This window comes from Schistocerca serialis, chromosome 2 (genome assembly GCF_023864345.2).
Source record: "Schistocerca serialis cubense isolate TAMUIC-IGC-003099 chromosome 2, iqSchSeri2.2, whole genome shotgun sequence".
Taxonomy (NCBI): Eukaryota; Metazoa; Arthropoda; class Insecta; order Orthoptera; family Acrididae; genus Schistocerca; species Schistocerca serialis.
Window position 1 is genome coordinate 746120459 of NC_064639.1, and position 16500 is coordinate 746136958.

General features: G+C 41.0%; 1 protein-coding gene across 1 annotated transcript in view; it reads right to left on the reverse strand.

The window, feature by feature from the left end:
* LOC126455690 (sodium-dependent nutrient amino acid transporter 1-like) overlaps positions 1–16500 on the reverse strand; it is a 180965-nt gene that overhangs the window by 80583 nt on the left and 83882 nt on the right. The window lies entirely within an intron of this gene.

Here is a 16500-nt window from a genome sequence, read left to right on the forward strand (position 1 = left end):
AGCCTATAGCTGGTAAGTTAAAATCTCTGCTTAAAGTTATAAGATGCCCAGGAAATTTACGCGTAATACTCTTCAAGTTTGCCCTCAACTGATGCGCCACTGCTGCTGCTGCTGCTGCTGCTGAGGCAGAGGATCTATCAAAGCATCTGATGAGCACGTTTGATGCACTTTTAACTCTCATGCTCACCCAAATTATTTCGTATTCAGAATCTTTACTTATCTCATTAGACGAAATCGTATTTGTTATGGCTGAAAAGACGCCTCTAGCTTCAGCGTTCACCCTTTCTTTTTGATACACATTTTATTCGAAATTTAGGATCTGTTTTCTGTCTATAACTCTGTTGTTATTGGAACCGTTTATAAGGAAGATTAGTTCCGGGACCTTTCCATAGATTCGCTTGCAGTTAACTAATACTGTATTAATATTTTCTTTCTCCGACCTTCTGTGACGAACATCACTCTGTCTGGACTCAGAAGGGATCTTATCGGGCCTGTGGAGGGATTTCTCTATCCTGAAAAACCCACAAGTGCACGCCTCCCGGGGCGAGGAAGCTGTCATGCAGTCATGAGGAAAAAGAAGCATTTTAAGATCAGACTCTCCATCAAGCATGGACTACAATAGCGAGTTGCAGTACTAATGTCGACCAACTACATTTCAACTGACCAGTACTTTCAAAAGTTTCAGTTTGTCTTTGTGTGCTCTGTTAGATTTTACTGACAAATCCGCTTGAAGTGCTAAATTGCTCAACTATTTTCTCGGAGTTCTTTCTAAGGCCGCGCCTAATTTGTCCAGTTGAAACACTTGACTTTCTAAACTTCTTTTTGTCCCTGTCTTGCGAAATATCTTTTCTAACGTATTATCGAGTCATTAGGAACACGTGCACTGAAATTTTTGTATCAGAGGAAGGTGTTGGGGAATAGAGGTTAGTATTGTATAGAAAACTGCAGACTCTGCTACCCTCTGTAGAACGTGTATGTAATTGTAACGGAGACAGCGATGGACGCTGTGAATAAATGTATGTGCTGAAAGTTACTGTGTTGAATTCCTTTAAATATTAGTGAGTAGCAAAACAAGCCAACATTCCATATATGACTATTGTACAGTTCAACCCGAGAAACACTCATTGATCTTCGTGTATACTACCGGGAGCAGAAAATGCACCACAACACCAAGTGGAAAACGACGTATGTCCGGTCGCACGCAGTAAACTAATACGCCATCTATCGCTTGTAATCGGACGCACGTAGTAAGTCATTTAGTTCAGTATGGAACGTTGTACAACGCAGCTGCGTAGTGAGGCAGCGGAGGAGTTTTCTAGTGTGTACAGCGTTGCGGCTGTCCACAATACTTCGTGGAAGGGGCCGCCATTTCCGTTTCTAGGCAGAAAGGCAATATCCAGGTGGGCGAAACAATGTGTGAGACATGTTCCGTAACCAGTGTGAAATATAATGGAACTGAAATGAAAGTCTGAACAGCAGAAAATATTCGACGAGCTGATGCAGCTACTCAAGGCAACCAACAGTGATGTGTCTGTCGCTATTTCACAACATTACAAATCCCTTACACTTCTTTGCAGAGGGATTTAAAGTTTGCTGACAAATTGTGAATCATGCAGCAGTTACATCCGGGAGAGAAAATGAGTAGGCACGATATCTGCACATTACTGGACAGAATTGACCTGGATGACATACTTCTGACAGTCTTGTGATGTCTGATGACGCAAACTTTTATCTGAATGGGTTTGACAACAAACAAAACGTTAGATGTTTCTCGGACGCAATCTCACAGCTCACTCCTGAAAAGTCTCACGGTTGCCAAAGTTCGTCGATTGCTACTGGACAGCCCATTGGAATACTTGGTCCGTATTTATTTATTTTTTCCAAGACAAGGGTCAGGCGGTAGTATCAGTTCTTAAAGGTATGCGGCCATAAAATAAAGAGTTTCTTATTCCCACTGCTGCAGGAACATCACTGTCTAAACACAATATGCACTTAGTATTGGGGGGGGGGGGGGGGAGGCTACAGACAATACTGTCCATAATTCAATGAGTACAGCGAGACGCCACTTTCCACGTAGATTACTCTCACGGTTCGATGATATGCCATCGCCGTCGAGACCGCCTGATCTTTCAGGTCCCTGATTTTTTTTCTTTGGGTCTATTCATTCACACAGTGACCATACTGGCACTGAAACAGAAGATAACAGAGAGAAGCCGAAATACTGAATATGGCCTTCCGAAATTGTTTCACCGCGGAAGATTGTAAGATGGTCCCTCCTTTCAATCGTCGTACGAGCGTCGAAATGGCAAACGTTAAGATAACCGATTGCGAAATAGAAAAACTACAATCGCTTAGTGGTGGAAAGTCGTCAGGATATACTTACAAAATTCTACAAATATTATGCGAAATAACTTGCTCCCCTTATAGCAGTAATTTATCGTAGATCGCATGAGTAACGAAGCGTATATAGTGACTGGAAGAAAGCACAGGTCATTCCAGTTTTCAAGAAAGGCTGTAGGACAGATGCACACAGTTATAGACCTATATCTTTGACGTCAATCTGTTGTATAATTATGGAATATGTTTCGTGCTCAAGAATTACGACGTTCTTGGAGAAGGAAAATCTCCTCTATAAAAATCAACATGGATTTCGCAAACAGAGATCCTGCTGAACTCAGCTCGCTCTTTTCCGCCATGAGATCCAATGTCCCATAGACAATGGCGCTCAGCTTGATGCCGTGTTCCTTGACTTTTGGAAGGCATCTGACACCGCCCAGCATTGATGGTTAATGAAAAAAAAAACGAGCTTATCGACTTCGGAGCAGATTTGCGACTGGACCTCCAGAGAATTGATGAATGGTGCAGGCTCTGGCAGTTGACCCTGAATGTAAGTAAATGTAACATAATGCGCATACATAGGAAAAGAAATCCACTACTGTATAGCTGCCGTTGGACACAGTATCTACCGTAGGACACAGAAGAGAAACTATCCAGAGAGACCATTAGTGAACCACATAAAACAAATAGTAGGAAAAGCAGATTCCACGCTCAGAGTCATAGGAAGAATGTAACTCATCCACGAAGGAAGTGGCTTATAAGGCGTTTGTTCGACCGTTTCTTGAGTATTGTACATCTGTCTGGGATTCCTACCAGGTAGGACTGACAGAAGAGATAGGGAAGATCTAACGAAGAGCGGCGCATTTCGTCACAGGATCGTGATTTATATCAGTGGAATCCTTTATCTCCCACTGTACATAACATTTTGGTACATGATGCAACTGCTATTGATGCCGCAGTGATCACTAAGTCCAGAAGAATTAACTCAGTTATCGCTTCCACTTCTTTCCCAGCTGTTGACTACGAGCTTATCTGGGTGTTCATGAGGCTACTCAGGTCACATAAATTCATCCCAGCTGAACATATTTGGAATTCCATTAATCGCTATAAGTTTAACTCGAATGCAGCTCCAAACGAGTTCTGGAGTTATGAACAACTGCTGATAATTCAAGGATCAGATTGACTCTCCAGCTCCCTCAGTATCTCGTGGAGTTTATGCTACGTAGACCAGGACAAAAGAAGGCTCTACGTGCTACTAGGTATCTCATTCAGTTGCTTGCAGATGGGTGAGTTACATGATTTTCGCTTATTACTTACATGAAGATGAGGTGCATGATAGTGCAGAATCTATCTCAAACCGAATTCTTTGAGGGTCAGTACTTTCTAGATGCCGCGTCAGGTTGTAATCAACAGCTGGGAAAGAAGTGGAAGTGATAAATGAATTAATCCTTCTGGAGTCAATGATCATTGAGTCGTCTGCTTAAGAAAACAGGTATTCGCCTCTCAGAAGAAAGGCTTTGACACTTACTGACAGCCTAATCAAAAGCTGATACATAGTCAACTTCGAATGAATTATGATTATTCGAGCAGAGGCCTGTGACTGTGAGACAAAGATAACTGGAAGGCCTAGGCGACGAGGAATTCATACAATCGAACTCTACTTTTGCAGAATACACAGAACATGCTGCATAGCGAGGAAGTCAAACGCCTGTTCGGAAGTTCATCGCCAGCGATTACTCTCAATAGTGTAAATTTTAGACGTTAAGACTCCATCATGCTCGAAGCTACTGGTGGGACAAGTGATAAAGGACAGCCTAGAACAAAACGAAATTGTGTTAGTGAGAAGCAACCGCACGCAACGTGGAGTCCTTTCGGGAAGCAATCCGAGACCACAACACATGCTTCATACCCATCCACGGCACGGGATTACTGAAGAGTGTCAGTCTTGCCATGGGATTATTACCGTCGTTTACATATTTTGTGCCATCAAGGATCATAGTCTGAAACAGTAAAATTTGTATTCATCAGAACGCGATTACTATTCGCAAGAGGAAACATTTGTAACTCAACAGAAACTTGTAAGATAGATTTATATTATTTAATTTCCTACATAAGTTGGAACAATAATTAAAAAAAGAAACTAGACTGGTCTTCGGGAATGCAGCTGCTGAAATTCCCGTCCGGCTATTTGGGATAATTAAAATATCAGAGGAAACAATGAGTTGTAGATGAACGTTGAGACGCCTCGTTATACACTGAAGCGCCAAAGAAACTAGTAAAGACATGTGTATTCAAATACAGAGAGATGTAAACAGGCAGAAGACGGCACTGCGGTCGGCAATGCTTACGTAAGGCAACAAGTGCCTGGCGCAGTTGTTAGATCGGTTACTATTGCTACAATGGCAGGTTAAGTGAGTTTGAACGTGGTGTTATAGCCGGCATAGGAGCGATGGGTCACAGCATCTCCGAGGTATCAATGAAGTGGGAATTTCACCGTGTGACCACTTCACGAGTGCACAGTGAATATCGGGAATCCGGTAAGACATTAAATCCCTCTGACGTCACTAATGCCGGAAAAAGTTCCTGCAAGAACGGGACCAACGACGACTGAAGAGAATCGTTGAACGTAACAGAAGTGCAACCCTTCCGCAAATTGCTGCAGATTTCAGTGCTAGGCCATCAACAAGTATCATCGTGTGAAGCATTCAACGCAACCTCACTGATATGGGATTTCGGAGCCGTAGGCCCGCTTGTGTCCCCTTGATGACTGCACGACACAAAGCTTTACGCCTCGCCTTGGCCCGTCAACACCGACGTTGGACTGTTGATGAATGGAAACATGTTACCTGGTCGGACGAGTCGCGTTTCAAATTGTATCGAGCGGATGGACTTGTATCGGTATGGGGACAACCTCATGAATCCATGGACCCTGCATGTCCGCAGGGGACTGTTCAAACTCGTGGAGGTTCTGTAATGATGAGGGGCGTGTGCAGTTGGAGTAATATGCGACCCCAGATATGTCTAGATACGACTGTGACAGGTGACACGTACGTAAGCATCCTGTCTGACCACCTGCACCATTCATGTCCATTGTGCATTTCGACGGACTTGTGCAATTCCAGAAGGACAATGCAACACCCCACACGTCCAGAATTGCTACAGAGCGACTCCAAGAACAAACACTCTTTTCTGTTTAAACACTTCCGCTGGCCACCAAACTCCCCAGACACGAACATTATTGAGCATATCTTGGATGACCGGCAACGTGCTGTTGAGAAGAGATCTTCGTCTCCTTGTACTCTTACGGATTTATGGACAGCCCTGCAGGATTTCTTGGTGTCAATTCCCTCTAGCACTACTTCAACCTTTAGTCGAGTCTGTGTCACGTGATGTTGCGGTAACTTCTGCGTGCTCGTAGTGGTCCCACACGATATTACGCAGGTGTACCAATTTTTTGGCTCTTCACTGTAGATCTTCTTGCACTTACCTGAAGCAAACGAGTAGTGACTTATTTCAGATATAGCTGGCGATGTAGGTGACGTAATATTGTGAAGGAGTACCAATGTCGGGAAAAAAGACGCTCCACAGCTGTAGCTTCAGGTTGATATTTTGCTCAATAGCATTACAGACAGGTTGCTGCCATATTATTAACCTGATTATAAAATTCCCGATATGTAATGTTGTGTGTATGCATAGTTTAACCGTAGTTCCTGTATTTATACGTACACCGATTAATTTCTGACGCGCTTTCAGCGCTGTGTGTATGTGCGTGTGTGTGTGTGTGTGTGTGTGTGTGTGTGTGTGTGTGTGTGTGCGTGTGTGTGTCTGTATGTGTGTGTGTGTGTGTGTGTGTGTGTGTGTGTGTGTGTGTGTCTGTGTTTGTGTGAGTGTGGATATGTGTGTGTGTGTTTGTTGTAGTGACAATAGCGTTCTTCCCATTTCTGCACTTAGCGTTCTTCTCACCATCTGAGGAGAAGTAAACCAGACCTGTTAAGTACAATTACGAACAAATCATTCAGCCGATAAAGAGAAGTCTTTCGATGTCTGACCATATTATACCTGTTTTATCAGCGATTGTATTTGTGTAGGAAATACAGTTTATATACCTTTTATCATCCTTAATTGGATTTGTGTAATGTAACTGACTCCTTGCGTCGTCGTTAACGTATTAGCTGGTCACATACGTTAGTGTGCTTAGAAGATACACAACACCTTTCTCATTTATCTACGTTTAAATCCATTTTCCAGAAACTGCACCTCAAAATCTTATACGGAGTGTTCAAAAAATCTCTCCGCAGTGCCGTGTGACTGTTAGCCGCACGTGCCGTACGATTGTTCGCCTGCCTGGATTTTTCAACGAAACAATTAACGCACAACGAGACTGCAGTGATATTCTGTACCCATTCATAGGAGAACTTGTGTTAAGTGAAATACTGAACGGTTATTTTCAACAAGATGGTGCAACCGCGCATACAGCTCGCGTTTCAAAGTATTTGGTGATCGCATAATTTCACAGGGACTTTGGCATCCACAATCGCCTGACCTAACACCACCTGACTTTTTTCTTATGGGGTGCAGCGAAAGCAACTGTCTATAAAAACCGTGCAAAACCCATCGACGAATTGAAAACTGCAGTATCCACTTTCACTGCTTCTGTTACAGAAGAAATGCTACAGCTTGTGTTTGGAAACATGATTAGACCAATTGAATTGTGTATTCAACGACAGAGGGGACACTTTTATCATATAATGTGAAAATTTATAAGTAAAAATGAATATTCTATAAATTAATAACTTGTATTTCACTGAGTTTCATTTCTGTGTATTCTCTGCGGCATACGGCACGCGCGCCTAACAATCATACGGCACTGCGAAGAGAGTTTTTGAACACCCCGTAGAAATACACAGAGTTTTAAGCGTCTCCCACCACACCTTACACCGAAGACAAAATAATGACTTTTTAGAATTCTTCTAGTCGAGCGGCTGTGTTGCGGACAATCTAAATTAGACTCGTGCGGCACTGAACTGTGCCGTTTGCGGCTTTTAGCGGCTGTGCGAAGAAACAAAAGTAGAGACTGATATCCAAGCCCCCTACACTGAAAAGACGGTTTGACATTTAACGTCACAATATGGTAAAACATCCAGTAGCCAAACGTAGCCTTAGCCGTTAAATCATGTAACGTTCACCTATACGAGAGGAGTAGACCTGTCAAACAGTATTTGGTATTATTGATTCACTGGCCATATTTAGAGTGCAGCCTCTGGTTACCAACTGAGTACAGCCTTCCTGGACATTTAGAGCTAGGTAACAAACCCAAGTGGACGTTATCTTCGAGTGATTCTCTATCGAAAACAGCATCTTTTGCTGTAAGGACTAGATTACAACTAATATTATACCATGCCACATGATTGATTCGCGAACTGAGAAATCAGTTTATTAGCGACACATGAAAATTCGTGTCGGACCGGAACTCGAAACCGGTTTCCCACTTGTCGCCTTAGACACTTGGGCTAACTGGCACGATCCCTGGACTGATCGACACTGCCACACTCACCAAATCCCCTAATGCTCACACGGTATGTGATTCCCGCAATAGGAAGAGTCGATGTTGTTATCGTCGTTTTCAGCCGTCGAAGCATGTAATACACATTTTAGTTTATTATGACTGTGGTCTACAATGATCATCCTACGAACGTGCATATCAGGAGGACATTGTATAATAACAAACAGGCGTTGTAAAACACAGATACTGTAAACTAAAATATGTAATATTATACAAGTCATTAACATATCACCATGGTAGCTGAAGGTGTATCTTTGTGTGCTCATGTCTGCACATAATTCTAGTCACAAGAAGAGTTACACATTTCATCTGAATGAAAGCTATTTAAATTAGTAAATATTGATGAAGACTGTCTCGACATTCAAAATACGCAAGTTCTTCTTGATGGATGCAGCCTTGGCTTTTAGAATATTGTGTACGGCTAAAATGTATTCTTGATCGCTGTCAGCAAGAAGACTATTTCGTTCAAGGTAGGACAACGTAAGAGAACTTCCAGTACGTTTTAGAAACCTGATACACATACATGCCTCTGATATATTGTGGCTTTCTAGTGGTGCATCACTGGATACACATACATGCCTCTGATATATTGTGGCTTTCTAGTGGTGCATCACTGGAAATAATTTGGAGACGTGCTATAAATTAAGCTTACCATGGCGCCAAATTAAAGTAAAGAAATTACACACCTTGACAGACATGTTTCTGAGCTCGTGGACTTTCTGCTGTCAATGATTTCACGTAATTTTTAGAAAATCTCATACTAATATCAATGTTCACAATCTTACAATAGATAAATTTGTTGAGAAAATGAGATTTCATATTATTTTTATCTGTTTAGTAATTTCATTTCAGTTTCAGCAGGTATTTGATTACAAATTGTTACAGCACTGAAAAACACATTACATTTCCTAGTAAATATACGGTTTTAAAACCTAATATTTAAATGGTAATTTTCTTGTTGTGTTCTATGTAAATATTTCCAACTGTTGTGATTGTTCAGGTCATAAAGAATTTAAACTGTCTATTGTCTTTAACAATACTTTCTGGTGATTACAAAGAGTAGCATCAATTATTTACAAAGGAAAGAACACTGGTAGCATATCTTATGCTATCCACCTGAAACGAATACCTGCAAGATATAAGTTGTATGTGACCTTGTGACAAGATTTCAGCAGTTGACTAGAACGTCAAAGACAAAGACCGACACATGTGGACTTTGAGTAATTTGTCAGAAACGTGAGTGGAGAGCTTAAGATTCAATGAGCCGAACATTATCTCTTCATGTGTCAGACTCTTATTCCCAAGGTTAGCGGGATAAACATATAGTCCGACTCGGAAATTTTTGGTGTTAATTGTTACTGGCAATAAAAGATCACAATGCTACACCCTATATGAGGCCTCTGTTTTGACGTAACTTGTGTGTACTAATGCGTAAGCTTGTAGTTTTTATCAGTGTGAAAGGGCGTTCTGTAAACTAAGTACAGATATAATACATTCATACTTATCTTGTATGAACGATGATTTTGCTAAAGGAGACCCACCGACTGAGAGAAACGAACAATTAGAAGATAAGGAGTAGAAAAGATCATATGGACATATGGCCAGAAATGTTATCTAAGGTACATACACGCACTTGATGGTGGAGACAAAAGATGACAGTTAAGATTTCAGCGATTGAAAGCACAGGTAAGGACACACCAGGCAAGTGATAATGATCTGTGTCTACTACCGTTTCAGCTACACACGCAAGAGGGGGGTGAGCTGGAGCACCATTAGGTAGTAGCCACATCACCCTCCATACCACCACTTTGGTCCACAGCTCATAGTCTAGTGATTAGCGTCACTACCTCAAATCAAAGGGTCCAGGGTTCGATTCCATTTTCTTCGTGCAGTGACTGGATGTTTGTGTAGTCCTAATCATTTTCATCCCATCTTCATCTCAAAGACCCACAAGTTCCCAAAGTGGCATCAAATACAAGGATACAGCGAGTCAACACCAGACAGCTTCACCCAAACAGTAATACCACATGGTCATTTCCATATCTTATCATCAAAGGCAGGTCTTCCAGCAGAGTAGGAATGGTGTTCGGAAGGCAATATGCATCCAGGAGCAAATATGCACACTGGTCGTGCCTTGGATTGTTACAGGAGGAGGCTAGAATCCTCTTAGCAGTAGTCCTCATGATGTCAAATGCAACGCCCCCCCCCCCTTATCGATCATGTGACAAGCTACACCCCCCTTACGAATGACGTCTTAAACCAAGATGGCAGTAACCCACGATCCTCCACTCCAGATATATAGTAGTAATTTAACAAAACAACCGGTTCCATTGCAGTAATTTACTGCCAACTAAAATAAAACGGGTCAAGAAGAATATAGCCACCAACTTCAAAGATATGCATCATTTCCTTATTAAAAAAATATGTAATCTTCACTTGAATTGCGTAAAATGGGGCAATGTTATAAAATTTATGTATGTTTCACTTGAATTTTGCAGTAAATCATGTAAAGAGTATACCTAGCAGCACTTCTGCATTTATCAGAGTCAGAAAGGCTAATCATGACGTTCAGTAAGCAAGCTGATACTTGTGCCAGCAAGCATCAACTTGGCCCAACAAACAAAAATAAATAGTCAGCAAGTGAGACTTCGCGTTCTACTGGTCATGAAGACTAAACATTCAACCACAGTTTAGTATCTTAATGACCTTTAAGAGAAACACCACCACAGTACCATGGATTCTACCATCTTGGGTTGTGACGTTATGCGGTTAATGTCAATAACCTGTATGTGATATAATGAAGATGTCATACTGAGGAAGTGTGGGTACGACATCATAGGCTCCTACCCTATGCGCTTGATCTCATGATTATAAGTATTTTAGTTGCTGGGACAATCTTTTCACTTGTTGGCGTCAGGTATTCTAATTTTGCAGACTATTCATTTTTTCTTCTTGGAAATGGTGGCAGCTTTCCGGAACAAATCTCAACTAGCTCAATTGACCTCTGCGTATGAACATTGACAAACCTGCAGACATATCATATTTCGACAAGTCAAGATAAATGCACATGCTATGTGATGACGGTCCACATGTCAACTGACCATTATTGCCCCACCCAGTAGTATCCGTGATCACACTGAAACAGTAATGCACTGGAGAACGGCTACACCAGAAGTGAGCTACACTGTAAAACTGTTACTTTGGAAAACGGTTACACTAGAAAATATTTACATAGGAGGGCAATTTCGTACAGTTTAGCTGTAATGTAGGTCAGTTTGATACACTTTTGGTGTAACTTAACGATGTGACTTGTTGTAACTAGTTACAACTATTTAGAACTTGCTGTCAGGCTATACTGCATGCACTGTCAGTTCCTGGTGTTGGAAGACTAGTGGAGATCCAAGAGCTGACACCTGTCAGGTGATGGCACATACACTGCCATCATGTGGTTAGGGAAATGTTAGTCGACTTGACTGAGGTAATGGCAGTCACCATATCAGCTGACCCTTATTAAACCCAGCAGTATGCTACGTGCATTAGGGATAATGGTAGTCAACATGATTGGGGTAATGGTAGACACACGTGTGTTCAGTATGCTTTTTTGTCAAAATGTCATGTAGTTACCGCTGTATAACAGCATAATTTAGTATTATCAGCAGAAGATGACAAACGTTTTATATTGTAATACGAAGTTAATACCCTAGCATGAGGTAACTGTCCTGATGAGTACAGCAGTCCTCGATTTTTATCTACTCGAATGTATATTACTGTTGTTTGGTATCCTATACTATTTGGGGAAAAAGTTTCAATAGCTCCACCCTTGCAGAGGCTTTGTCACTGGTGTGGATCAGCAAAATGCATTTTCTGGTTTAAGCAAGCTCACCATATTGCTACGCTAAATGCATTCCAAGGATGGGAGGATGCACACGTGAGTGGTGAACTAGCTGTTGTGAGTGCCAACATCATGGAAATAACATTGTTTACTTTCGTACGCCTGGTCGACAACTGCACTTTATGATTTAAGTTAGATCATCAGTACATCACCACTATATTTCGCAATTTATAGAATAAATTTTTATATGTTTTAATGAATTTCATGCATGGTACGAAGAGCAGATTAAGATTGTCATCTAGTCTCCAATTTATTCCAGTAGTGCTAAAAAGCAAAACACAAGTCTTTTTATTAGTAATACCAACTATTTAAATGTGGAAATATTTAATATAAAGGTCTGTTGTACCAGCCAAATATTGTACAACAATCAAACTGTAGACGTTCATAATCACCGCTCGTCCTAGTAGTTTTATTAGTTTTGCCAATATACAAGGCTTATCAATTTTTATTTTTATTTTTTTAATTTTAGAACACAGTTATTATGGCAGTGCTGTATGCGTTTTGTACTTGAAATCTAACATATATTCATTTAGAAGATAATTTCTATTTGGTGCAAAATTCGAGTTATTGTTCATGTTGAGAGATCCATAGCTGTACTTGTGTATTACAGTAAACAATCTGTCTGCCTGTGTGTGTGTGTGTGTGTGTGTGTGTGTGTGTGTGTGTGTGTGTGTGTATGTATGTGTATGTGTGTTTGCAGACACATGAATTACTGATGTACTGTAGTTGTGGAAAACTGCTACCTTAACCTTTTGCTTAATTCATTACGGAATTCATGTGAAACTTTTGTAGCTTTTTCACATTATTCACAACTTAGGTAAAGATTGTGTCTTTTTATGTGGAATTACCATATAAATCTGAACATGGTGACTACATACTGCTTGACCTGTTTCATTCAAATAACTGGAAAATTACTGCACTGTGAGTGGCTGTTTCAAGGTGAAATACAACATTGTGATTGGCGGAGAGAGGGCATGTTTTAGCACCACCTTGCTTTATGATGTTATAGGCTAGGTGCGTGTGGCTTCATACGTAGTAGGTAACTGATGGGCAAGGCTTCTGAGTCACAGGTAGGTAGGTATGGTGTTTCTAGATTCCTCCTGAGTCAGTCCGAGGAATGGTCAGAATGCCAATTACCTTCCAACACAGAGTCACCCTCAGGAAATGCAGATATGCCTCATGTGTGAAATGACTGGTCCCACAGGGTGATCTCCAATTATCGGCACCCACACAGTGAATTTAAACTGATGCTGATTGCTTGCTGCCATCATCCGATGGAGATTCGCCACAGCCCACAGCTGAGTGCTGTGAAAGTTGTTGATACCGCTTGCCTCGTCTATGAATACAATGGATGACAGACATTTCAGCACCGTGGTGGCCTGTGCGACAAACCAGAGAAAAAACTGCTAGCACAGAGGCCAGTCCGTAGGTAATAAGGCGTGCACACAGATAGTGGCAATTGTTTTGGAGAATTTTCAGTTTTTGTTCACACAGTTGTCTGGCTTATCCCATATTGGCAGGCCATCTGTGTGGTGCTGGTACGGAGGTCGTTGTGAAAGATCTTTTATCCGCACCAACAAGTGGGTGTGCCTCCCCTGGAATGCATTTCTGGCCACATGTCCACTCGACTCTTTTCTCTTTGCGCTCTGAGGCTATTTTCCTGCAATTTGTCCCCATTTAGCAAAATCCTCCTCTATGTCTTTCAATTGAACCAGTTCATATCCGCTGCAAGCCAACGAATCAGCGTGGTGGCTGTCCAGCCAATAGTGCAGGAAGTGGATTGTATGCAGAGAATCTGTACACTGGATGACCCGTTGCCCGGATTTGACGTCTGTAGATTTTTTTCTGTGGGGGAAGTTGAAAGGCGCTGTCTACACGAACACACCAACTACACCCGATTATATCCAATGACGTATTACCGCAACCTGCTCGGAAATCTCCGCTGAAATGCTAGCACGTGTGCGGCAGTCTTTCTATTAGCAGACTGGAAGCCTGTATTACCACTGACGTTGGTAAAAAAAAAAAAATAAAAATAAAAAAAAATAAAGGGACCAAACTGCATTGGTCCCTAGACTTAAGCTAACTTATGCTAAGAAGAACACACACACACACCCATGCCCGAGGGAGGACTCGAACCTTCGGCGGGAGGGGCCGCGCAATCCGTGACATGGGGCCTCTAACCGCGCGGCGACTCCGCGCGGCGCCTGTGGTCATTTTGAACACAACCTGTGATCCTGTGATGATCATCTGTCTCGTTACTGGTCAGAATTCACGTAACTAGTGTATGCACTTGTGTTCTTCATTATTTTGTGCTACCACAGGCATTGCACAAGAACGAAATACATTCTTCCTACATCCTCCACACTCCACGAGGTTGTCGGTTTTTTCTGCATTGATAACTCGCATCGTCCACTTACGACCTACTGCTTTGACTGTCACACACTAACTGACTAGCAAGTTGCAATGCACTCAAGGAACACACAAGCTACTACCCAGAGTGAATGGCACAGATGAGAGTCTGTGGAAACTTTTCAAAATACGGTATCTCGTATACGATTCACACTTGAATCCTGCAATAAACACCACTGACATTCTAATCTACCCTAAATTTAGTTTTATTTAACAACATGAAAATTATTTCTGCAAGAGGACATGATACAGCCATATCGAAAATCGTACTAGGTTACAACTTTTTAGAGCAAGTATAGAATTTTGAATATCTTGATTGTGACGTAAGTCTTTTTATAACGAAATTGAGCAAGAAGTTACAAAATGTGATGCTTTATGTGGATCCATTCAAAGAACTCAAAATTAAGTTAGTAAAGAAAGGAAAATGAAACTTTATAAAGTAATGGCATTACCTCTCATTGCATTATGGCAGCAAAGCATGAGTTGACTCCTCAAAAGCAGCTGAGTAAAATAAAATCGGCAGATATGAGATTTTTTTAAGGGGTGTTAAAGGATGCACTAGGATGAACAGGATAGGAAGTGAATATATCAGGAAAGAATTAAATACAGAATCCACACATAATAAAATCTAAACAAAGAATGGAAAATACCTGACTTGTGAAAGCAGCGTTGGATTGATTACATGCCAGGGGAAAGAAGATGACCGAAGACAAGCTGGAGACAACTGCAAAGCCGAATAGGCAAGAATGCCTAATCCATGAAGTAAAGAAGAAGGAGAACGAAAAGAAGAATAGAATGGAATTTATAGAACTCCTTGCAATTTGCGTGGCGACTGTGAATGTAATTTAGTCAGACAGGGCTGTAACTGCATACACAAATTGAACATGAAAGGAGTTAGCGAATCGAAACGAAATGTTCCGTCTTTACTGAACAAGCTTCGATGAATGCCATTCTTATAATATTACGTGTGATGTCTCCCATAGAGCAAATAAAGGCAGAAACTAATGGTACTTGAAATTCTGGCTATCAATAAACACTGTTCACAGAATCCTGACCTAATCCTTAATGATCAAATACAGGTCCATTATGCACTCTTGTTACAGTAGCATCAGTCAGTTAAAATATTTCTCGCCATAAGATAATATGCTTCGTGCAAATAGTACAGCTGTTCCACACTCCCACAGTCTTCCTTTGCTCCCTTCTTAGAAATATAGTCTTCAAAGGTCACATATCTTTGGAAAACAATCTTTGTAGAGCAATAAATTCTTGCTGGCGGTGTGTGGACTATCTGTTTAGTATTAAGTTGTCTGAGGATGGCCTAGTAAGCAGAAAGCCGGTTTACAACGAACTATAAAACAAATACTGTGTGTTTAGGTTCGTAATATGCCTATGTTCTGTCAAGTCTAACGAAATATTCTGTGAAAAAATTAGTTACTATGCAGTGTTATAATCATAATTATCTTATCAATTACCTCGGTCTAACACTTGATACTTACCGGTTTTGATGTGTGGCAGATAGTTATTAAACTGCCAATTCTCATTAATCGTTTATTAATTTTACTCACCATTAAATCGAATGCTGTGATAAACAAACTCTTCATTTAATTGTGTTTGTTTCACAGCTCTATTAATTTTTTATGGCCGTTTCCTGTTAGAGATACAAAATAACTGTCATTGCTAGTAAACTACGATATGAGTTTATAGTCGGCCTCCTTAAGAAACTAACTTGAATCATTGAAAGTTGAGAGTTTGGTATCGAAATCTGTTTTGCGATCCTTCATAATTTTAATGCAATGTGCTGAGTCATACTTCGTAATCTCCTCTGCTGACATTTGTTATCTCCACAGAATGCTGTAGCTTGCTCCAAATGATTCGACGCTGCTAGCTGATTTAAAATAGAATTTGTCTTCACTATTGATAATAGCAGTCACACAGAGGTGAAGAACTTTCATTTGTCATTTGGATTATTTGATACGTATTACAGTTATTCATTACCAGGTGAAGTGGCACAATTGTGGTCACTGCATTCATGTTTGGGAGGAAACGCATTTATATGTCCATATTTACATCTCATGCGAATGCAGGTATGGATCATTTATACTACTCCTCTCTAAATTCTTATCCAGTTTGAGCTAGTGCTCTCACTCTACCTAATTACCTCCTTGTCAAAGAAATGCTAAACACTGCCCCACTGACCTTCCTTCCATGTAGTTTGTAGTTTTAGAGTTAGTGCGTTGTTAATAAGGCCAACCTAGATTCCTGTCCATTTGGCGACACTGATGTGACAATCCTTAGTACA